This window comes from Mustela putorius, unplaced genomic scaffold (assembly GCF_011764305.1).
Source record: "Mustela putorius furo isolate JIRA1106 unplaced genomic scaffold, ASM1176430v1.1 tig00001093_pilon_pilon_pilon, whole genome shotgun sequence".
Lineage (NCBI taxonomy): Eukaryota > Metazoa > Chordata > Mammalia > Carnivora > Mustelidae > Mustela > Mustela putorius.
The window spans coordinates 451,962-476,424 of record NW_025421565.1 but is presented as its reverse complement, the minus strand read 5'-3'; the positions used below and the strand labels follow the sequence as shown (position 1 = coordinate 476,424).

Sequence of the window (24,463 nt, the reverse complement as noted above, 5' to 3'; positions counted from 1 at the left end):
CCTGCTGCCCAAACCCGGAGGGGTGTCGTTCCTTGAACTTCATACGTGAGAAGAGTTGCTTTGATGTGTGGGAGTGTAAGGAATTACTGGCAGGGAGGCGGTCTGTGCGTAGACACAGTGTTTAACCAACATTTTAAAGGACTCGCTGATTGCTTGTGCCGATGAGACTAGTAGAAACACTCGCCTAGTGTGCCCTGTGTTTCAGGCATTTTGAGATCTGCATTCGGCCTGTGTAAGTTCATGGTGTCCTCCGAGATCTCTGGGAGACCAGGCCCTGGAGGTCAGTACCTGGCATTGCCCTACACAGCCCAGAGACAGAGAGCCAGGCTTCCGATTCACGGTCTGGCCGCAGGCTCTGCAGATGTGGATGGAGGCTCCCCTCAGGACTGACTGATGCGCCCAGAAGACCGTGGACACTCCAGGGAGGACACTGCCCCCTGGAGTTCAGGCCGGCCCCTGCACCATGCTCTCAGTCAGAGAGAGAGGCAGCCGGCAGGAGAGGCTGGCTTGGTTTGCTGTGTGCTGTGCACCCTAGAATGCCCGTTTGCTCTTCCTTTCCCCAGAGTTCTAGGGAAGAGCTGACCTACTTCTGGGCCCCCGATCGGCCTCACCCTGAGTCTTGCTTGGTTGGGAAGCCCAGGGAAGAATGGAGGTTGGGGAAGGGGCCTTGGTTTTTGCACTTGTGCAATGATTGAATGATTTCTCTAATTCCTCTGCTTCTAACCATATCCTCTGGTGGACCCCCTGTCTGGCTGACCCCCTGTCTGGGGGACTCCCGCTGTCCAGCAGACCCCACTGTCTGGCCGACTCCCATGTCTGCCTTCTTTGCCACCTGGCTATAAATAATCTTATGTCTGAAAACCATGGGGAGCTCTGTGACCCATGATATTGTGCCTTTAGTAGTGACCAGTAGACTAAAATCTGACCTCAGAAACCCCAAGCCTTCACAAGGCATCCGTGATCAGGCTGACCTCTGGCGAGATCCCTTGAGACTTGAGTATGGCAGGAGTAGTTTTTTCATGTATGAGTTTTGACAGATTTCAGACTTGATTTTGACACAAGTTTTGTCTGTTGTTTGTACTGTCTCCCATGTGAGGGCTATCCAAAGCTTAAGAAAAACAGAATTCTGGTTTTTATGGGAAGAGTTACATTTTGGTTGTCAAATAACTATTAGGTCAGCCCTGTGGCAAACATGCTGTTAAACTGCTGCTGGGAAAATAAAATAGTATCTTGTTGATGTATGATTTCTCAATGAAAATTTCAAAATCCTGTTTCATTTTTTTTGGTCACATTAACTATATGTTTCTAGCTTAGGGCCCTTTAATGGACTGTAAATTGACAGCTTCATAAATGGGGATACAAATCACCAATTTCCATGTAATTCCAAGTCTGGAGTGAGACCAGGGCTTCCAGCCTCGAAGATTCTGAAATTTGAGGAAGTGCTCCCTGCCCAGGGCCAAGGTCCACAGGACCGCTCCCTCACCTTGCTGGGGTTGGTTGCCACCTTGCTGGGGTCCGTTGTCCCTGGGCTGGATGCTGGGCAGTGGGCTCCCAAGTTGGGAGATCCTGGAGATTGAACAGCATAAACCACCTGACTTTCTCATTCTTACAACCCTGGGCTTTAGGCAAATGGCCTCTATTTTAAGGCTTCTCCAAACCAACTCCCAGATTTGGAAGCATCTGTATGGAGATCCTTTGACATTTGAGGAGGAGGTGTGGGGCGAGGTGAGGTTTGGGTGTGGGTTTACTGGTGAGAGCGGACACCACGGTTTGTGGCCCCGAGAGCTGAAGGGTTTATCAGGTATGAAGCCAGGGCATGATGAGGCTGGTGTGTTGGACCTGGAATGGGTGCTCCCCTCATGGCTCCCTCTTTTCCAGGGCTCCTCTGTGTGTCAAGTGACGGCCATCGAAGTGACCATCATCCTTCTCTACACCTCCTGAGCCTGCTACAACCTGTTCATCCTGTCATTCTCCCAGAGCAAAAATGTCCATTCCTTTGATTACGACTGGTACAATGTCTCAGACCAGGTCAGTGGGCACCGGTGACATGTCCCCCGAACAGCGACCCTTTGCTGTTATAAAGAACTTCTACTTTATAATAGGCACCCCATGTGGCAGAGAGAGGCTCCTTGCTTTTGCTGCTGCATTGCTGGGTGACCTTGACTGTCATGTACCTGGGTGGTATCTGTGTCCATGTCTGTCAGATGGGATCATAGTACCTGGCTTGTCCCAGCTCACATCTTCTGAGACAACTAGCATCTAGGTGCACAGGCATGCTTGCACGTGCGCGCGCGCGCGCGCACACACACACACACACACACACACACACTAATTTCTGGGGCTCCTGGCAAACGGTACTGAAAACATTTTTAAGTGCTTCCATATAAATGTAAGACGGTTCTATTAAAAGTGAAGTTTGCCTCGGTGAAACAGATTGTATGCAGATTTCAGAAAATACATAAAACCATGGCTTTATTTTTTTAAGATTATATTTATTTGTCAGAGAGAGAGCGAGCACAAGCAGCAGCAGTGGCAGAGGCAGAAGCAGACTCTCCACAGAGCAGGGAGCCTGATGTGGGGCTTGATCCCATGACCCTGGGAGCACAACCTGAGCTGAAATCAGATGCTTAATGACTGACCCATCCAGGCATTCCTAAAACTATGGTTTTTTAAAAGTGGAGCATGGAGACAGCATTTGAGAAGATCGAGACAAAAATGACTGGGGGGTTGAAGGTGTGAGCAAAATATTTTAACAGCGGTGACCCCATGATATTCTTGCCCTTTTAATAATATGCTAGAAACTCGTGAGTCATAAGTTATAAAGCCACGAACAAAGGTAGTGACATATCATCTGGCATTCTTGTTCACAAAAGCCAAAAATAAAAAAAGAATGGGAATGAGGTGCATCCTCTCATTTGAAAAATACCGGTTCTTCGTCTGTCATGCAGGACAGAGCGCTGGGGGTACAAACGCACACAGATGGCCTGCCTGCCCCACAGCAGGAGTTTATGTCCCCTGAGGAAAACAGACACACATATAAGCCATTACAACATGCAGAACTTCTACTTTATAATAGGCTCTACTGGATTGAATTACAGAAAGCACCTTAACTGTCCCTAGGGAAACTCCGAATGCTCAACTCTAGAAAACTCACGTCTCCAGTCCCAGCAGTGCTCCCTCCCTGGGCTGGATTCACACTCCAGAAGAAGACATCAAGTGACCCCGATAAGTGTGGGAGGACAAGATGAAACTTGGAAGGGGCACAGGGAAGGGGCTAGAATTTGGAAGGGTTTAGACCACCACTGCCCAGACCAATCCCCTCTATATAGGATGGGAGAGATTTGGGCAAGGCACTGCCAAAGGTGTGTCCTGTTTGGAGAAAATCAAATATATAAAAATTGAGTCTTGGAACAATAAATGAGAGACTTACTCATAAGACCTGAAGGATTTCATTGTAGTGAAATGTCCATCAATGGCTACTCTCGTAACAACTTCCAGGCATATGGCAACAGCCTGGCATTCAGCACTGTCCCCTTGCTGGGCAGCTGTCACCGCTGTCTGTCTCGAGAATGTGCTCGTCCTCTCAAACCGCTACCCCATATCCATTAAACACTAGAGGTTAGGTTTTTTTTTTTTTTTTTTTTTTTGGTTTTTCTTTCCAGTAAGGGCTTATAATGGTAACAAACTTAAAATAACACAGTTTTTAAAATTCCGTTGTTTTTAGGGGGAATGTTTATTTATGAATATCTAGACCTGTGTGTTGCTGGCCCCAAGCTGTGCACTATCCATGTAGAAAGGAAGGGGCCAGCGTGCTACCCAGCTGAGTTAGAGAAGGGAAGCGAGATACAGAGATGGGGAGACGGTTTCCTGGAGGGGCTACTGTCTCCAAACACGATGCATTAGAAGAAGGCAGAAGGATTATTTAGGTGATCGGCTTTTCATGGCTTGGTTTTGGTGCACTTTGTCTGAAACACTGCCCTTTGTGGGAGAGCTGCCCAGATGTGACCCTGTGCATATCCTGGGCCCTGCAGACGGGGGAGACTACACACCAGGCCTGTTCGGCCATCCCAATGGTCCAGACAAACATCCTGGTCTGCAAACAGTTTTTTTTCCAGGTGATCTCCCCTGCAATCAGCTTTAAAGGATAAAGAATAGGATATAGGGAACAGGAAGAGAAGTTTAAAAAATTGATGGGTTTATCCCAGGGATGAGACAGAGGGTGACAGTTACATGCTGTCCTCAAAGATATGGGAGGGAGGGCACCTGGGTCGTTCACTGGTTAAGCAGTTGCCTTCAGTTCAGGTCGTGATCCCAGAGTCCTAGGATCAAATCCCGAATCGGGCTTCCAGCTCTGTGGAGAATCTGCTTCTCCCTCTGACCTTCTTCCCTCTTGTGCTGCCTCTCACACACTCTCTCTTTCTCTCGCTCAAATAAATAAATAACATCAATCTTTGAAAAAAATGTGGGAGGGAGAGACCTAACATCTCCCTATTTGATTGTTGAAGGCAAGAAGACTTACATTCAAGAGATTTAGCTTGGAAATGAGGTTTTGGAGGGTGACGTAATAACTGTCAGAGATGGGCAGTTCCCACGCTTGACTGTTTTGAAGATAAGAATTCTCTGCCCTGTGTGGTTGGAATGACTCCCCACCTGGGTTATTACCTGATTTCCACATGCACATTGCAGGGGGAAGGAATTGCACCATATCAGAATTAGCCTTTCTTCACGTTAATAAGAACCAGAGCAAAACCTCAGTGTGCTGACTGCACGCCTCCCCTCACTTCTCAACAGGCGGATCTGAAGAACCAGCTGGGGGCGCCTGGGTGGCTCAGTGGGTTAAGCCGCTGCCTTCAGCTCAGGTCATGATCTCAGAGTCCTGGGATCGAGTCCCGCATCGGGCTCTCTGCTCAGCAGAGAGCCTGCTTCCCTCTCTCTCTCTCTCTGCCTGCCTCTCCATCTACTTGTGATTTCTCTCTGTCAAATAAATAAATAAAATCTTTAAAAAAAAAAAAATGAAGAACCAGCTGGGAGACGCCGGATACGTGGTGTTTGGGGTGGTCCTCTTCGTGTGGGAGCTCTTACCCACCACCTTAGTCGTTTACTTCTTCTGAGTTAGAAACCCTGCAAAGGACCTTGTGAGTAAACCATCTTCTAGTTGTAGAAACTGTCTCCTACTGCTCATCACAACGCATGCCATTGAGGCTTGACCTTAGATTTTCAGGAGCAGGCCTCTTTCATCCTGTTGTGATGTAAAAAGTTCCCTTGTCTGCCTGAGACGGTCTTCTCCCTTAACTCTGATTTATTTAGTTGTTTGTTTATTTTTATTTTTATTTTTTAAAATTTCTTTTCAGTGTTCCAGAATTCATTGTTTATGCACCATACCCAGTGCTCCATGCAATATGTGCCCTCCTTAATACCCACCACCAGGCTCACCCCTCCCACCTCCCCTCCAAAACCCTCAGATTGTTTTTCAGAGTCCATAGTCTCTCATGGTTCATCTCCTCCTCTGATTTCGCCCAACTCCCTTCTCCTCTCCATCTCCCCATGGCCTCCATGTTATTCCTTATGCTCCAAAGATAAGCGAAACCATATGATAATTGACTCTCTTGGCTTGACTTATTTCACTCAGCATAATCTCTTCCAGTCCCATCCATATTGATACCATAAGTTGGGTATTCATCCTTTCTGATGGAGGCATAATACTCCATAGTGTATATGGACCATATCTTCCTTATCCATTCATCCGTTGAAGGGCATCTTGGTTCTTTCCAATGTTTGGCAACTATGGCCATTGCTGCTATGAACTTGGGGATGCAGATGGCCCTTCTTTTCACTACATCTGTATCTTTGGGGTAAATACCCAGAAGTGCAATTGCAGGGTCATAGGGAAGCTCTATTTTTAATTTCTTAAGGAATCTCCACACTGTTCTCCAACTTGGGCTTCACCAACTTGCATTCCCACCAACAGTGTAAGAGGGTTCCCCTTTCTCCACATCCTGTCCAACACACGTTGTTTCCTGTCTTGTGAATTTTGGCTGTTCGAACTGGTGCAAGGTGGTGATCTCAATGTGGCTTTGATTTGAATCTCCCTGATGGCTAGTGATGATGATGAACATTTTTTCATGTGTCTGTTAGCCATTTGTATGTCTTCATTGGAAAAGTGTCTTTTTATGTCTTCTGCCTTTTTTTGATGTGATTATCTGTTTTGTGTGTGTTGAGTTTGAGAAGTTCTTTATAGATCCTGGATATCAGCCCTTTGTCTGTAATGTCATTTGCAAATATCTTCTCCCATTCCGTGGGTTGCTTCTTTGTTTTTTTGACTGGTTCCTTTGCTGTGCAGAAGCTTTTGCTCTTGATGAAGCCCCCAAAATTCATTTTTGCTTTTTTTTCCTTTGCCTTTGGAGACATATCTTGAAAGAAGTTGCTGTAGCCGATATTAAAGAAGTTACTGCCTATGTTCTCCTCTAGGATTCTGATGGATTCCTGCCTCACATTGAGGTCTTTTATCCATTTTGAGTTTATCTTTTTGTATGGTGTAAGAGAATGGTCGAGTTTCATTCTTCTACACATAGCTGTCCAATTTTCCCAACACCATTTATTGAAGAGACTTTTTCCCACTGTATATTTATTTATCTATTTTAATTTCTTTTTCCTTTTTTTCCCCCTTAACTCTTTTTGAGGGAAATTCATTTTTTCAGCTTTCCTCTTTCAGAAGAAATGAAAGTTGCCTCTCAAGGCCTAAATATAGTGACTAACTCTTTTCCTAGTGCAACAAATCTCACTGGTATCTGAGCCTTGACTTGGGGTGAACCAAATATATAAACTTTTATTTTTGGAAAGGGAAATAGAAAATGGTACTTGAGGGTGCCTGGGTGGCTCAGTGGGTTAATCCGCTGCCTTCAGCTCAGGTCATGATCTCAGGGTCCTGGGATTGAGTCCTGCATCGGGCTCTCTGCTCAGCGGAGAGCCTGCTTCCTTTCCACTCTCTCTGCCTGCCTCTCTGCCTACTTGTGATCTCTCTCTGTCAAATAAAAAAATAAAATCTTTTAAAAAAATGGTACTTGAGTTCTTCAGCCCTGTGTTATGTTGGACAGTGAGTTGGGAACTTGGTGACGTGGAAATAAAAAACATCATGAAGGTTGCTAACCCCACTCCCCTGGTTTGGTCCTGTTTCTGCTGGGCCAGCTTTGCATAATTGTCTTTCTCAGGACATGACAGAAAATGCACAGCTTGCGAGAGTGAGAAAACCCCTGGGCGCTTGTGGTCCATGAATTATTCTAGCCACGCTAATGAGGGGTAGTATTTTGAGTCGCTGATCTATGAAGCCCCCAGAAAAGTATAGAGAATGGCTTTTGGCCAATGCGAGCCAAATGTGGGCGGGCAACAAGGAAAGCAGATACAGTTACCAACCAACCAGTTGTGTTTTACCCTGTTTCTTTTACTTTCTTTTCAAAAGATTTATTTATTTGAGAGAGAGAATGCTAGAGGCAAGGAGGGGCAGAGGGAGAGAGAGAACCCCAAGCAGATGCCCCACTGAGTGTGGAGCCCAATGTGGGGCTTGATCCCATGCCCTGAGATTATGACCTGATCCAAAACCAGGAGTTGGCTGCTTAACTGACAGAGCCACTCAAGCACCGTGACCCTGTTTTTTTCTTACTTTTCTCTTATTCATATCTGGATAATCACCATGAGCCAGAAACAGTGGGGTGGGGGTGGGAAGCTTGCCTAGCCTGGGGCATGTGGGGCAGGCCTGACTGCGGCCCCTGCAGAGAAGGCAGTGGGTAGTGTTTTCTAGACTGTGGGATCCGCTTCCTTCACTTCTGTTATTTGTAGCTGCAGGACCATGGCCGTGCACTTCCTCTGACCTTCACTTGCTGTGGAAACAGCTGGAGGCTTCTGTAGAGTCAGATCCTAAACACTTGAAGCTCCCTGATGGAGAAATGGGACAGGCGGGCCCCAGATTCTAGGCTGAGAGACCAGGTCCTTATTTTCCTTCCTTCTCTGAAGTTTTCTGGGCACCTTGAGGGACTAAGGGATTGTGAGGGGTCGCTGAAGCTGACTCCCGGAGCTCATGGAGTCCTCCCCCGGCCTCTGCGTGTACCTTTTTATCAGCTCATGTCTCGGAGGCTTCAGAACTGGGCTCCCGAAACCCAGAGTAGACGTCCAGATTTAACAAGAGGAAGGCTAATGTGATAGTGTCCACATTCTTCTACTAAATGAATACAGAGTAATGTCTGCTGTGTACTCGCAGATGTCATTATCCAGGGACACCTGTCTTAACATACTCCATGTAGATGCGGTTACTTGGTTATTGGGCTTGAATAGAGTTCAAGATGTTCAGAGTATTTTTTAGAGCCATGGTTCTTGAACATGGTGGTCTTGGGACACTTTACACGGGTTGATTTTTTTTTTTAAGATTTTATTTGTTTATTTGACAGAGAGAGAGAGCATGAGCAGGGGGAGCGGCAGGCAGAGGGAGAGGGAGATGCAGGCTCCCGGCTGAGCAGGGAGCCCTATGCCGGGCTCGATCCCAGGACTCTGGATCATGACCTGAGCTGAAGGCAGACCCTTCACCAACTGAGCCACCCAGGCACCCTGTGATTAATTTTTTTACTGAGTGGTAATTGACATACTAGTTTCAGGTGTACAGCGTAGTGAGTGGGTATCATAGCTGTTACACAGCGATCCTAACAAGCCCAATTGCCATCTCACGACGCGGTTATGATGTTTCTTCTTGAGCTAACTTTCAAGGTCCGCTCTAACTGCCTTCAGACATGCAGCACACTGTTATTACGTGTGGTCAGCGTACTGTACGGGGTCCCCAGGACTTAGTCATTGCATAACTGGAAACATGTAACTTTGACCCCTTCCACGTGGTTCGCCCACTCCCCATCCACACCTCAGGCGACCACCGTCTCCTCTCTGTACCCATGCTGGGGTTTTCTCTGCATGCTCCGAGATTCCACATATGTGAGATCATAAGTGTTTATCTTATCCTGACTTATTTCACTCAGCATAATGTCCTCAAGTTTTATCCATGTTGTTGCAAATGGCAGGATTTGTATGTGTGTGTGTGTGTGTGTGTGTGTGTGTGTGTGTGTGTGTGTGTTTTGATGGATGAGTAATATTCCAGTATAGTTCAGGCTCCTTTCACCCACTGATGGACTTTTGGGTCGTTTTCGTCTCTTGGCTCTTGTAAATAATGCTGCGGTGAACACGAGGGTGCAGATATCCTGTCGGATTAATGTTTGCATTTCCTTCAGATAAATGCAGAAGTGGGATTGCTGGATCACAGGCTGGGTCTACTCTTACTTTTCTTCGGACCTTCCGCTGTTTCCCATGGTGGCTGCGCCCATCTATGTTCCCACCAGCAGCGAGTGTGAAAGGGTTCCTGTACACTTCCTGGCCAACACTGGTTATTTCCTGTCTTTTGATTTCAGCCATTCTGACAGGCATGAGGTGATCGCCCAATGTAGTTTTGATTTGTATTTCCCTGATGGTGAGCGACGTTGAGCATCTTTTCATGTACCTGTTGGCCATCGGTAGGTCTTTGGGAAAAATGTCTGTTTGGGCCCTTTGCCTGTTTTTTAATTGGATTATATTTTTCCGTTGAGTTGTAGGAGTTCTTCATATATTTTGGGTATTGACCCTTTATCAGATACATGATTTGAAAACATCTCCTAGTCAGTCTGTTAACTTTTCATTTTGTTTATGGTTTCCTTTGCTGTGTGGAAGCTTTTTCATTTGATGTGGCTTTATGTGTTTATTTTTGCTTTTGTTGCCTTTACTTTGGGTGTCAAATCTAAATCATCATCCCCAGTACTGACGTCAGGGAGCTTACCCCCTGTGTTTTCATTTAGGGGTTTTATGGTTTCAGTTCTTACATTCAAGTGTTTAATCCATGTTGAGTTAATGTTTGTGTGTGGTATAAGAAGACAGTGGTCCAGTTTCATTCTTTTCCATGTGGCTGTCCAGTTTTCCCAACACTCTTTATTGAAAGAATTGTCGTTTCCCCCATTATATAGTCATGGCTGCTTTGTTGTGAAACACTTGACCATGTAAGTGTGGATTTCTTTCTGGGCACTCTGTTCTTCCATTGATATGTGTGTCTGTTTTTATGCCAGTATCATACTGTTTGGATGACTGTAGCTTTGTAATATTGTTTGAAACCAGGGAGCATGATGCCACCAGCTGTGTTCTTCTTTTTCAAGATTCTCTGACTCTTCAGGGTCACACTGATAAATTATTGAGGACCTACAAAAGGTCTTATTTGGAGAGGGGTATGCATGTGTGTAAAATTAAAAAAATTAATTCTCTATAAATAATAAACCCATTATATGTTACCATAAAAATATTTTCTGAGAAAGAACATTTTTCCAAAACAAAGTAGGAGAGTAGCATTGTTGTAAAATTTTCAGATTTTTTTTTCGTATCTGATTTAATAGAAGACAGTTGGGTTCTGTCTGCTTCTGCATTCAGTCTGTTGTGATACATTGTTTTGGTGGAGTATGTGAGGAAAATCCAGCCTTACAGAAATACATATTTGCAATAGAGTAATTTAATACCCTTTAACAAAATTGTGGATATTTTTCTTTGAAGTGCATCAGAAGTGAACTAGTTGTGGTTTCCTAACAGTCAGTTGCAGTGCGGAATCTAAAATCATAGCAGTAACCTCAGACTGTGTCAACACTAACGTCCCTCAGTGTTTTTTTTTTTAAGATTTTATTTATTTATTTGATAGAGAGAAATCACAAGTAGATGGAGAGGCAGACAGAGAGAGAGAGGGGAAGCAGGCTCCCTGCTGAGCAGAGAGCCCGATGCGGGACTCGACCCCAGGACCCTGAGATCATGACCCGAGCCGAAGGCAGCGGCTGAACCCACTGAGCCACCCAGGTGCCCCCGTCCCTCAGTTTATCTTGCATTTTGAATGGATCTTCTACCCACGCATGGCCTTTTATATTGGTCACTTGGAAAATACTGGCGTACCGAGTTACGCAGATCTTTCAGACATTAAAATTCACTCACTAAATACTACCACTGATCATTTCAGGAGAATCTTTGAAGTCCTGGGATGCCCTGTGGCTCGAGGTGGGGGATGCCAGTGTTCCAAAGCTTTTTCATTGTTGCTGAAAAGCTCATATTTGATTGGTGATAAATACTGTCCACCTGACTTCAGATACTTTTGAGACAGGGTCTGCCAGACACTCATGTCTGAAAAAGCCTGGTTTGTAAGAGTTGTGAAGTGGCATGAAGAAATGTAGCTACGACCCAAACAGCTGCATAAGGTCTTTCCCTGAAAACAGCTTCTGCACAGTAGATGCGCTGTGTGCGTACTTCCCGTCTTGTCACGTAACCTATTAAAAACACAGAGACTAAAATTTAATATAACTAATAATGTTTAGGGCTTTGTTACAGCTGTTTTTTTTTTAAGATTTATTTATTTTTGAGAGAGAGAGTGTATGCAGGCAGGTGGTGGCAGGAGAAGAGAGGGAGGGAGCAAGAGTCTAAGCGGATTCCCCACCGAGTATGGAGCCCTGTGTGGGGCTCGATCTCATGACCTTGAGGTTATGACCTGAGTTGAAACCAAGTCAGACACATAACTGACAGTGCCAGCCTGGCACCCCCAGCAAAGGCATTCTCCAGGAAAATGGCCTCTAACTGATAGTGTAGCTGTGGCAATCCAGGGTCGGCCGGGGCAGTTGGTGCCAGTGTTGCAGAACAGCCGGAGCTGCAGGCTGGCGCACCATCCGCGCTGGTGTTGAGACCATGGAAAGGGAAAGTCACGTCTTAACCCACTAATCACAAAAATATTTACAGCCTTGCAGGTGCCGGAATAGATCTCAGGGACACACTGAGGCTAAGCCCCCCATGGACAGCAGCTTAGTAGTGAATTAAAATGATTCTTTATGCCCTGAACAATGTTTTCTCCTGATTTACCACAAGGAAGTGACTTCAGTAGGAGGGAGGCATAATCCTAAATAGAAAAACTTTTTCCCTCTTCTACTTAGGAAGGAACTCTCATTAGCAGGGAATGTGGGTATCAGATGGGGCTTGGGGTGTTCGTGAAATCTCCGTAGGTGAGTCTCCCGGAGGGAAGGCCATCTGGTCGCGTAGAGTTTGGTCAAGTGAGCCAGGCACGGTGGAGCACTTCCGTGTGCCAGGCATGGTGCGGAATGGCACTTTAGATATATTCCGTGTTCTAATGCTCACACTCAGCCTCTGAGCTGGAAACCATTATCATACTCATATGAGGAAACAGGTTCCAGATCATGGGGCTTGTCGGAGGCAGAGCTGGGATTGCACCATGGCAGTCTGGTTCCTGAGTCCATAAGGATAATTACTGGGCTGCGCTGTGGCTTTCCTTGGCGTAAGGTCTGGAGAAACTAAGTTGCTGCTGTGTGTGACTCGACAATAGTCTTACCACTGTCTGTAATTCCTATGATTGCTTGGAGAAAAAACAGTCTGATATTCCTCTGCGTGGGTGGGCAGGGCGATTTATAACCCAACTCCTGTTCCTGGACTTTAAAAGAGCCCGTTGCAGGTGGGGACTTTCTTCAGCTGTGATCCACTGTCTGGATGTGCAGCGCAGTCGCTGTGAACACGCCTCTCCCCTGGCGGCTGAGCCCAGCATGACCGTGTTCAGAGCGTGGCTCTCTGCCATCCACATCACAGTCCTGGGGGCCCTTGGGGTCAGGGCAGATTCCTAGGTTAGAATCTCCAGGGCAGGTTCTGGGAATCCACGTTTTAAATACGAAGAAGCCCCGGTGATTTGAGTGTGCTGTGAAGTTTGAGAATCTCCCTGAGTTTGTCGTTCTTGCTTAAACAGCTTTACCGGGATAGAATTCCCGTCCCATACAACACTCCCATGTCCTGTGTGCAGCTCAGAGGCTTGGGGGTGTTTTCAGATATGTACAGCAGTTTTGAGAACATTTTTTATCACCTCAAAAGGAAACCTGTTCCCATTAGCTGTCACTCCCCTCCCCGGCCCCAGGCACCTGCTTGTCTGTCTGTGGATTTCCCTGCTGGAATTCCACGGGCATGGGCCGTACACTGTGTGGTTTCCTGCGATTGCCTCCTTGCACAGGGTTCATGTGTGTTGTAGTGCGTATTAGTACCTTATTCCTTTTTATGGCTGAATAATACTTCGTCGTATGGTGGTCTCACATCTTGTTTCCAGTTCTTTACTCCTAGGAACAGTGCTGCTCTAGATATCCATGTGTAGGTTTCTGTGTGCACACGTCTTCCAAGGCGCCTGGGGGCTCAGCTAAGCATCGGACTCTGTGGTTTAGGCTCAGGTAATGGTCTCAGGGTCCCCTGAGTTGAGCCCCACATCAGGCTCCCTGCTCAGCGTGGCATCTGTTGGGATTTTCTCTCTCTCCCTCTCGTTGCCCCTCCCCTCTGCTCCACAGGCACACTTTCTCTCTCTCACTGTCTCTCTGATAAATCAAACTTTAAAAAAAGTATGTCTCTTAGGTATATATCTAGGAGTGCAGTTGCTAGGTCATCTGGTAACTCTATATTGAAATTTATTTTAAAAAGTCTTGTCTGGTTAACATGCAGTGTTGTGTTAGTTTCGGGTGGACGGTACAGTGACTCCATCCTTCCACACATCCCTCACAGCTCATCAGGACAAGTGGCTCCCACTTCTCCTGAAGAAGCTCCCCATACCTCACCAGCCTCGCTTCTGGTGACCCTTTGTTTGTTCCCTGTAGATAAGAGTCTGTTTTTTGGGTTGTTCTCTTTTTTTCTTCTTCTTTTGCTCATTTGTTCTGTTTCTTAAATTCTATATGAGTGAAATCACGTGGTATTTATCTTTCTTGGACTTACTTTGCTTAGGATTATACTCTCTAGCTCCATCCATGTGGATGCACATGGCAAGATTTCATTCTTTTGATGGCTGAGGAATGTTCCATTGTATACGTACACCACATCGTCTTCATCTGCTCATCCATCAGTGGACACTTGGGCTGCTTCCACAGTTTGGCTATTGTAGATAATGTTGCTAAGAATATAGGGGTGCTGGTATCCCTTCAAATTAGTGTTTCTGTATTATTTTGGTAAATACCCAGTAGTGAAATTACTGATTTGTAGAATAGTTCTGTTCTTAATTTTTTGAGGAACCTCCACTCTGTTCTCCACAGTGGCTGTACCAACTTGCATTCCCAACCGTGTAGAAGGGTTCCCCTTTCTCCACATCCTCGCCAGCATCTGTTGTTTCATGTGTTGTTGGTTTTAGACACTCCGACAGGTGTGAGGTGATCTCTCATCATGGTTGCAATCTGCATTTCCCCGAGGATGAGTGATGTTGAGTATCTTCTCATGCATCTGTTGGCCATCTGTTGGTCTTTTTTTGAGAAACGTCCATTCATGTCTAATGTCCACTTTTTAATTGGATTGTTTTTTGGGGTGTTGAGTTGTATAAATTATTTATATGTTTTAGATGGTAACCCATTATCAGATGTGTCACTTGTGAATAGCTTTTCCCACTCAGTAGGTTGTCTTTTAGTTTTGTTGGTCTCCTTTGCTGTGCAGAAGCTTTGTATTTTGATGAAGTCCCTGTAGTTTAGTTTTGCTTTTCTTTCCCTTGCCAAAGGAGACATGTCTAGAAAAATGTTGCTCTGGTTGGTGTCAGAGAAATGACTGCGTGTACTCTTTTAAAGGATTTTTATAGTTTTGTGTCTCATATTTAGGCCTTTAATCCATTTTGAGCTTATCTTGTGTATGGTGTAAGAAAGTGGTTCAGTTTTCCTAATACCATTTGTTGAAGAGACTTTTTCTTATTGCATGTTCTTACCTTCTTTGTTGGAGATTAATTGACCATATAATATAATTGTGGGTTTATGTCTGGATTTTCTGTTCTGTTGTTTTCTGTTTGTTTGTTTGTTTTGTTTGTTTTTGTTTTTTGAGAGAGGGAGAAGAGAGAAGAGAGGGTGAACACCTGTACACTGGGGGAGGAGCAGAAAGGGAGGGAGAGGAAGGGGAAGAATGTAAAGCAGACTCCGTGCTGACAGCAGAGCCTGATGTGGGGTTCGAAGCCGCAGCTCTGAGATCATGACCGAGCTGAAACCAGGAGTCAGATGCATAACCAACAGAGCCACCCGAGTGCCCCAACATATGTGTATTTTGTGCCAGTCCCATAGTTTTGATGACTGCAACTTTGTTATCGAACTTGGATTCTGGAATTGGGATACCTACAGTTTTTCTTTTCCAAGATTGTGTTGACTGTTTGGGGTCATTGGTGGTTCCATTCAAATTATAGGAGTGTTTGTACTCTTGGCTGCAGACTTTCCTCTTTCAGCACTTTGAGTATGTCAGGCCACTCCCTTCTGGTGGACAAAGTTTGTGCTAAAAAATCAGCTGATAGTGTTATGGGGTTTCCCTTATATGTAATGGTCTTTTTTTCTCTTGCTGCTTTAAAAAATGTTTTAGCAGTGTATTTTGCCATTGTAATTACCATGTGTCATGGTGTGGACCTCCTTGGGTTAATTTGTTTTGAAGGGTCTCTGTGCCGCCCGGATCTGAATCTCTGTTTCTTCCCTCAGAGTGGGAAGGTTTCAGCTATTCTTTCTTCAAATAAATTTTCTGCTCCCTTTTCTCTTCTTGTTCTCCTGGGATCCCTGTAGTACCATGGTTATTACTATGCCTGATGGAGTCACCGAGCTTCAGAATCTGTTCTCATTTTCCGTGTTTGTTCCTCACCGGCTCAGCTTGCTTTCCATTGCTCTGCCTCTGGGTCATCACGCTTCCTCTAGCCTGTGACCTGTTACACCAGGTGTGTTTTAAGTGTCATATATTCTTGCCAACTGGTTCTTTTTTATCTCTGTGTTATGGGTCTCACTGATGTCCTCCTCTCTTTTCTCAAGTCCAGTGAGTCTCTTTACGATGTTACTTTAAGTTCCTATTGGTCATACTACTGATATGTTTCACTTAGGTCTTTTGTTGGGGTTTTTTCCCTTCATTTGGGACATAATCCTCTGCTCATTTTATGTAATTCTTGGTGTCTGTCTCTGTGCAGATAGTCTGTGACCTCTCCAGCTCTTGAAGGTAGTAGGTGGTGTGCACACTTTCAGCAAGGTGGCCCTGTCCTCCTACAGAGGGGCAGCGCCCCTGCTGCCAAGCCCGGGCCGCTCCACGAAGTGTGCAAGTGGGATGGGCAGTGCCCGCTCTGCACGCTGGCACTCTGCCAGGGCTGCCCACAGCTCCGAGGAGACAGGCTGGCCAGGGCCGCTCTGCAGGGCACACACAGGGTGTGCATTTTTAACAGGGATCGAGCGTCCTCCAGGGGAGGTGACCCACGGCTTCTGCTGGGACTGAGGCCCTGCAAAACCCTCAACAGGGACACGGCATGTTGGCAATGTTTGCATGGTCTTCTGGGGAGGGGACCTGCCGCACCAGGGCTGAGGCAGGCCCAGCTGCGAGGGGGCAGGAGGGTACCACGTGAGCAGGTTACGTACTGGATGCTGGCCCGGTCCAGGCTCTGCGTGGGGGCCGGATGGGGTGGTGGTGCGCCTGCCAGCTCCTTTGTTCATGGAGGAGTCTCCCAGGGAAGTCCGTCCCTCTGGTCTGGGCTCTGAGATCAGTGAGGAACTTACTCTCCCATCCACCCCAGGCCTCTCTCAAACCGCCCTTGCTGCTTTTCTGCTCTCCCTCCAGCCTTTCCAGAACAGAGCCTGTTGGTTTTTAAAGTTCCAGGCTTTAAGTTCCAGGTGGTTGTAGGAACTTGCGGAATTTGGCCCCCTGGTTTGCAGAGACAAATGTTATGGGAACTTGTGCCCTGCAGGCTCCCAGGCATGAGGATCTGTCATCTCCCCACCCAGCACACTCTGGTCCTTCCTGGCTGCAAGTGGCCTTGGCCCTTAAGCTCCCAACCACATGTCCACTCTCCCCACCCGCCCTCACATGCCCTCTTCTCTCCATGGCGCTGTGGTCTTTGGGTTGTTTTCTGGGCGATTTAAGTGGATGTGTTATCCTGTGTCCATACGCTGAGGTGCACGTAGGGCCCTTCTCTGCCATCTTCCTGGAAGTCAGGGATGCACTTTTTTAAAAAACCTGCCAGACTGTTTCCTACAGTGGGTGTGCCATGTGCCATCTGTTTCTGGGTCCTCCTCTTCCCCAGCACTTGTTATGGAGGTTTTGATTCTAGATGTCCTGGATGGCTGTGCCTTTTGCCCTGATCTCTAATGAGGTCAAGCATCTTTTCATGTACTTATTGAACATTTATATCTGTATCCAGATCTTTTGCCCATTTTTAATTGAGTTGTCTTTGTATTGTTTTAAGTGTTCTTTATGTATTTTAGATCTAAGTCCCTTGTCAGATATGATTCTGCAAATATTTTTTCCCCTTATTGTGGCAGTTTTTTCATTCTCCAGATGGTGTCTTTTGAAGTTTTTAATTTTGGTGAATTTTATATTCGTTGTTTATGCTTTTGGTGTCTATTCAAGAATCCTTTGCCAAATCCTGGGACATGATTTGTCTCTATATTTTTCTTCCCAGAATTTTATAGTTTTTACTCTTACATTTAGGTTTTTTTATCTATTTTGAGTTACTTTTTGTATAGGTGTAATGAGGTTAGGATCCAACTTCTTTCTTTTACGTGGATATTCTTGAACTGCTGCAAATCCTAAATTTTCAGGCATCCCACCTTATCTAGGATATATTATGTTTCCTGTATTTGGCTAGATTAGTCTTAGAAAAGGAGGAGTTTCCGTATCAATACTCATGGTATAGTGAGCATCCTTGTTTCATACCCTTGTTTAACTTTAAAATAGACCACTGACGATAGGTCCAAGGACCTCAAACAAATTCTGGATTTTATGCCAGCTTTGATTTGCCTTATAAGACAGTTCTGATCTTCTGCTTACTTGAAACCATTTGAAATTTTTTGAATGGTGAACGCAGCTTGAGGACAGAAATGGGGGAAATGATTATAGAAGCAGGAAATGGAAACTTATTTGATCATTATGATCATTTCATTATTTTAGCTAGTAAATATCCACATTACTATATGGTTTTATAGCTAATTTGGGACTATCTAATGTGGTTAATTTGGGCATCGCCTTGTGTTTCAGTAAGGGATTAAAACGATGGTAATTCATGGCTGCACGTGGAACTCTGAAAGAAGACCTTGTCCATCCTGAGAAAAGAAAAAGATAACACCACTCAAATATAAACGCAACTGAAACGAGCACTGTAGCGGAACAGGTCCATCCTCCTTTGAGACGAGAACAGCATCTGCAGTCTCCTACAAGAGAGATCTTGTCTATCTTTGTCTCGAGCACACTGAACAATTAATTGTCTTTCTAGAGCAACCCTGGAATGGTCCCCAGCCACGGATTCAGTCCCAGATCTTAATTCTTTGACAACCCTCGAAGATACGATAGTGATGATGACCTTGCCTGGAACATTGCCCCTCAGGGACTTCAGGGAAGGTAAGACCCTGGTTCATGGTAGAGAGGCACGGTGAGGAGGCTGAGCACGGCACCCATGAAATCAGTTCAGTCAAAGAGAAAATCCCTGGAGTCAGAGGGAGGGTGAGGCACACAGGAAATGGAGGGGAAGCCCCTGAGAACGAGACAAAGTGTCACCAGAGTAGCGCCCCACTCCCAGGATTCTGCTTCCATAGGTGTGTGGCAGACAGGAGGGGTGGGAGCTGCTGGGGTTCCCTGCACTCTCCTTTGACACTTCAGCCACCCTCCATGGCCCAGTGGTCATGATGTCCCCTCCTCCTGCCTGTGAAGCTGGGCCTTCAGGGTGAGCAGAGCAGAGAGAAGCAACAAGGGCTGAGCCAGGGCTCCCTGAGCTCCCTCCGCTCTCTGCTTGTGCTCCCAGGATCTGGTGCAGTTCCTGGGCAAGGGAGGCTTCTGGCTGTGTTTCTTGGAAGTGAAAGCTTATTGTTGGTCATCCTTTGTACCTTTAAAAGCAATCATTAACATTTTACTATAAACCACCCCCCAGTCCCAGGTGGAATGATACAAGAGAAGATAGCTTGGCTTTTCTGCTCCTTATTATGTCCTTAGAAAACTTTAAAAGAGCTCTGAAAAGAGTCCTTGTTTGGGGACCCAAGAACAGAGAAGCTGGGAGGGTATCCTGCTTTCTCAGTGGACAAGGGTGCAGGGAACCAGAAAGAATGTAAGATGCTGCTTGGGGAAGAGAAAATGCAGCCCTGCACAGACTAAGCCAGCAGATGTGCAGAACACAGAGGTCTGGAAGCAGGCCAGTAAACAAGGACTCCTGAGGTCCAGAGCTGTTCGAACCCTCACCCCAACACTGCTCTCTTACCCAGTTAGCCCACTGCACGTCCTTCTGGGGCCCGCGGGAGCAGCCCTACCCTCACATCTGCCCAGGGCAGCCTAGAGCCAAGTGCCCTCTCTCCTGAGGTAGAAGATCCCCCTTCCACTCCCTGCAGGAGGAGGATAAGGAGATGCACATTAGTGAATGCTTACTGTGTATTAAGGTACTGTTCTAAGCACTCGATAAGTATTAACTCACAGAAGCCCAGCGAGGCGGGTACTGAGATCGCTGGTATTCTGCAGGTGATAAAGCTGAGACACACAAGTTCTTTCTCCAGACGTACCAGATATAATTTTTTGGCAAAATATTTTGTTACACGTAGTGATTGGTTTATGGTTCTAGTAATACTATGCTTCTGGGCTCTGTGGAGCTCAGTGGTTTTTTTTTTGTTGTTGTTGTTTTTTTTTTGTTTTGTTTTGTTTTAGAGTGAACAAGCCTGAGTAGGGGCAAGGGGAATCATAAGCAGACTCTACACACAGAGCCCAAGTAAGGCTTTATCTCTCAAGCCTGAGGTCAGGACTTGAGCCAAAATCAAGAGTTAGATGCTTGATGCTTAACCAACTGCACCGCCCAGGTGCCCTGAATTCACTACATAGGTGGACTTGTAGCCACTGCACGTGGGCTTCAGGAAGCCACTTTAAAAACTGGGATTGTCTATAGTTTATACAAAATCCCAGTTCTGTCCAACTAAAATAGAGATATCATTGATAGAAAGTATAGTGTTTCAAGTCACCAAACTATCTCTTTTTTCAAGTTTTGCTCCAGACTACTATGACTGGGGACAACAAAATAACAGCTTCCTGACATTAGTGGGAACTTTCCAACCAGACCCAGTTTTGGATCCTGACAAACCAAGCCATGGGTAGTATCAGTCAACAATTCTGTGGAAGATTCCTCAAGTGAAGACCTTCAAAGAGATTAACTTCATGACAGCTGAATTTTTATAAGGCACTTTTCCTTAAGAAATTGGACTTGATTTTTGTTACAGGTTTCTAATGGCTCCATAGGACTAAGCAATAATTTAGATTGATAAAATCTTATTTTAGTACTAAAAAGTGAGCCTGGCTGCCTATTTCAGTGGGTATAATTTAAACTTAAAAAAAAAAAAACTCTGTACTTTTATAAAGATGTATTTTATATAACTTAAATAATAATGCTAAAATATATACTAGGATATTTTGAGAATGTTATTGCAATATATGTTTGTAGTTTGCACGGACTTTTATGCATAATCCAATTTAAAAGTCCATAGTACATGGTCTGATGGTTGTTTCAGGCTTTAGGACTAACCTATCTTCAGATCCTTACCTCTTCAGGCCATGCAGGGGCTGAGCCGGGTAGATTCGAAACCCAGCTGACATCTAGAAAGCCAGTTTCTACTCCAGTGTTAAGTTATACTGTAGCAGATTATCAACAGACTACAGACAAGGTAATTGGCTCCTTCCTTCGAGTTCTTTAAGGTCCAGATGGTTGTTGTCTCAAACAATCTAAATTTTGACAAAAATGCGGTATTCCTTTGAGCAGGGCCCTAATGTGTACCCTTCAGCCATAAGTGGATCCCTTAGAAGCATGGATAGAGCTAACCCACTGCTAAGCCTCCTCTGCTGTATTCAGAATCTTTGCCTAGTTTTTCAGCCCAGGGAAATCTAGGCTCCATTACCTCAGTCCTTCCCAAGACATCACCTTTCCCAAATCACGGACCATTCATTCCAGTCCAGGAGTGCAAGAGAGGTTCTCCGCCCTCCATCTGGCAGGCTGTATGCAGTCCTCAGTCTTCCTGCACTTTCCCATGTATTTAAAATAATGGCCTACATTTCTAAGTAGCTCTGAAATCAGGCTACTGGCAATAGCAGCTTTAAAATGGGAGTTGCTCCCTGGTACCCAGGAGCACGATTCCTGTCCCTCGGCCACATGAAGAGGCATGTTCCAGACAATGGCTTCAGTGAACTCAGCTGGGACTCCAGCCCCGGTGCAAGTCTAAAACCTCCAAGATCTATCCAGGTACCACTGCCTACGATGGGAAACTGTGTCAGGGAGGTTAAATGCTCGGATTTTCCATAAAACAGAAGGTCCTGGAGGAAGGATAGTTACCAGCGAGATGTGACCTGCTCTGCCTAGGAAATCTCACCTCTCGGGACAGGAGGAGGAGGAGCAGACGGACAGACAGTCATGCTCTGTCTTCAGGATGAAGCCCATTGCCAGTATCTCTTATTTCTCATTATGGTCTTCAGAAAGGATTTCTCTCTGGGCATTTATTTCACAGAGATCAAGTCTACTTCTCTTGATGGTGATTAAAGTTGCCATCTCAAGTTGTAAAAAATGGCTTGTGACTGGGTTTTCCATTTGTACAGAATGCTTTGTCCTGCGTCATCCAACACAGTAGCGTTGATATATGTGACCACCTAGGAAACCTAATTAGGCTAGATCCATAATTTATACCCTACACTGGGGGACACACTCCAGAGGGATCAAAACTTAGATCGAAATAACCATGAAAGCTCTCAAAGAAACTGTAGGTGAATTACTGCTATGTGAGGAAGGTGTTTGAACTATGACTCAAAGTCCGGAAGCCACTGAGAAACTGGGAAATTTTTTTTAAAAATTGCATAATGAAAACCATCATAAGCCAAGTCAAAAGACAGACACCAAACTGAAAAAAAAAAAATAGAGCTCCTCACAAAGGATTACCATCTGTAAGCAGCACTCCTAGAAACTGATAAAAGATCAACAATGCAGTAGAAAAATGGGCAACATTATGAACACAAGTAACTTCAAGTGGATCTTAAACATGTTGAAGGGAGTCATCCTCATTTGTAAGAAAAACAGAAACTAAATCACAATGATATGTAATTTTGTATTGATCAGAATGGCAAACATCAAACCCATGTCTACAGAGGTAAGGGGGTGGGTTAGCAGGTGCGGTCTTTAATTGCAGGTGGATATGAGGACCAGTAACTGCCTCTAGGGAGGGAAATATTCTACTATCATGGTCTGTGACCCCAACATTCTATTTTGGGGACTTTTTTCTACAAGTACATATTTATGTGTGAAATGACATATACAAAGGTCTGGAAACAATCCAATGCCCATTCATAGCGGATTGGTTAATTAAACAATTATACATTCATAGAATGGTATACCAAGCAGTTGCTAAGAAAACTTTAAGTAAGCTATCTAGGGAGGTGGGAAGACTACCATGAAAACTAAAGTGAGTAAAAGCAAATGGTATGTATAGGGTGCCACTCTGGGTAAAAATGAGAGGGAAAAACTAAGACTTTACATTTGTATTTGTTTGTATATGCCTAAAAATGTATGGATGGAAACATAAGGAACCAAGAACCAAGTCACGGGGCGAGGGGTGTGGGGAGATATGCAGTATGGACGAGGGGCTGAGGACAGGAAGACATTCCCCTGTATAGCCTTTCCTATTTCTTGGTCTTTGAACCATGCGAATGTATTACCTATTTGAAAAATAGAGGAGATTTAAAAGCCTTAGGACTCTGCACACATCAGAAGATACAAAAGTCCCCAGTTTTTAGTGGTATAGTAATAAGCCAACTTACGTAGTAACACAGATACAGGACATGCTAGCTAAGGACCTGGGGTCAGACATTTTGGTTTTTGTTTGTTTTAAGATTTTATTTATTTATTTGACAGAGACACAGCAAGAGAGGGAACACAAGCAGGGGAGTGGGAGAGGGGGAAGCTGGGATGTGGGGCTCGATCCCAGGACTCTGGGATCATGACCTGAGCTGAAGGCAGACGCTAACAACTGAGCCACGCAGGCGCCCCAGACTTTCTGGCTTTAAACTCTAGCTCCACAACCTAGAATTTGTGACTACAAACGAGTTAGCCACTACTGTCCTGTTTTCTTATAAAACAGGCTAGTAATTGTACCTGCCAACTAGTCCCACTAGCGCAGCTGTGAGGATTAAGGAACCCATAGAAAGCCCTTCAGACAATGGCTGCTGACGCCTGCCATGGTAAGAAACAGGCTCACGCTCCTTATGTACTTCCTCCATTCTCCACAAGTGATAATCAAATCCTCAGCTCCTGAGGGAGATCACTTCAAAGGGGGAGGGGGACAAGAAAGAAAAATTGCAGAAACGTTTATTTAACTCACATTCACTACAGTCTGGTGGGCACAACAACAAATTAGTTGAACAAATGGAGTTCAGAATCAAAGCCGCACCTGTCGACATTAAACGAGAACACTTGCCCATCTCTGTGTCTGCGTGTGTGATTTTGTTTTACCAGAATATTTCCATGACACCACATGACCTGTCTGTGTGCTTGTGTGAACAACTATGGTTTCTGCAGGTACTTCACTCTGCATTCTGCTGAAAGGTTTACTGTAAACTGTTCCCAGACTTCCAGCTGAAGGCAATGCTGATGAAGATAAAACAGCTGTCCTTTTGGGGCACCTGGGTGGCTCAGTGGGTTAAGCCTTTGCCTTTGGCTCAGGTCATGATCTCAGGGTCCTGGGATCAAGCCCCATGTTGGGCTCTCTGCTCAGCAGGGAGCCTGCTTCCCCCTCTCTCTCTGCCTGCCTCTCCGCCTGTGATCTCTCTTTGTCAAATAAATAAATAAAATATTTTTTAAAAATAGCTGTCCTTTCTTATTTACACTGGCACCTGGGTAAAGTTGGAGAATATGGCAGTGTTTCATGGACATACAGAGACTACAAGTATCGAGTAAATTCACTATGTTACAATGTCACAGCATTTGACTTAATCAAATTCCAAAACTGGGAAAACTTTTACTATTTTGTCTCTTTGTAATCTAAGAATCAACACAGAAGAAACATTCAAATTTCACCAATTTTAATACATGGTATTTCTAACTTACATAGATGCACTTAAGGAAAAAAAAAAAAAACAAAAAACCTCATGCCATTGAAGGAAGGAATTCTTTTCCTTCATTTTCATGACTCTGTCAGCTGGTACAATCATTTCTGTCAGTTATATTATCAAGTGCTGGACTTTGAAATTAGGTGATGAGATAAAGACAAAATGAGAGAGGAATTACCAGCCAAGAGTTTGTACAAGGAAGTCAGTCCTCTAGTGTCTCTGCATGACAAAGGGTCTGGGACATAGAAAAACAGGTTATATCACAAAGATCATACAGTACCACCAGGCTACAAAACAGTCCTACACCTATACAATCATTTAA

At 45.1% G+C, this 24,463-nt stretch overlaps 1 long non-coding RNA gene across 1 annotated transcript; it reads left to right on the top strand.

Moving 5' to 3' along the window:
* The first annotated feature begins 1,810 nt into the window (after positions 1-1,810).
* Positions 1,811-20,076, top strand: LOC123393947. The gene is made up of 3 exons (XR_006608769.1): positions 1,811-2,028; positions 18,305-18,429; positions 20,046-20,076. It is a non-coding gene; the product is annotated as an uncharacterized LOC123393947 (long non-coding RNA).
* Positions 20,077-24,463: the final 4,387 nt, after the last annotated feature.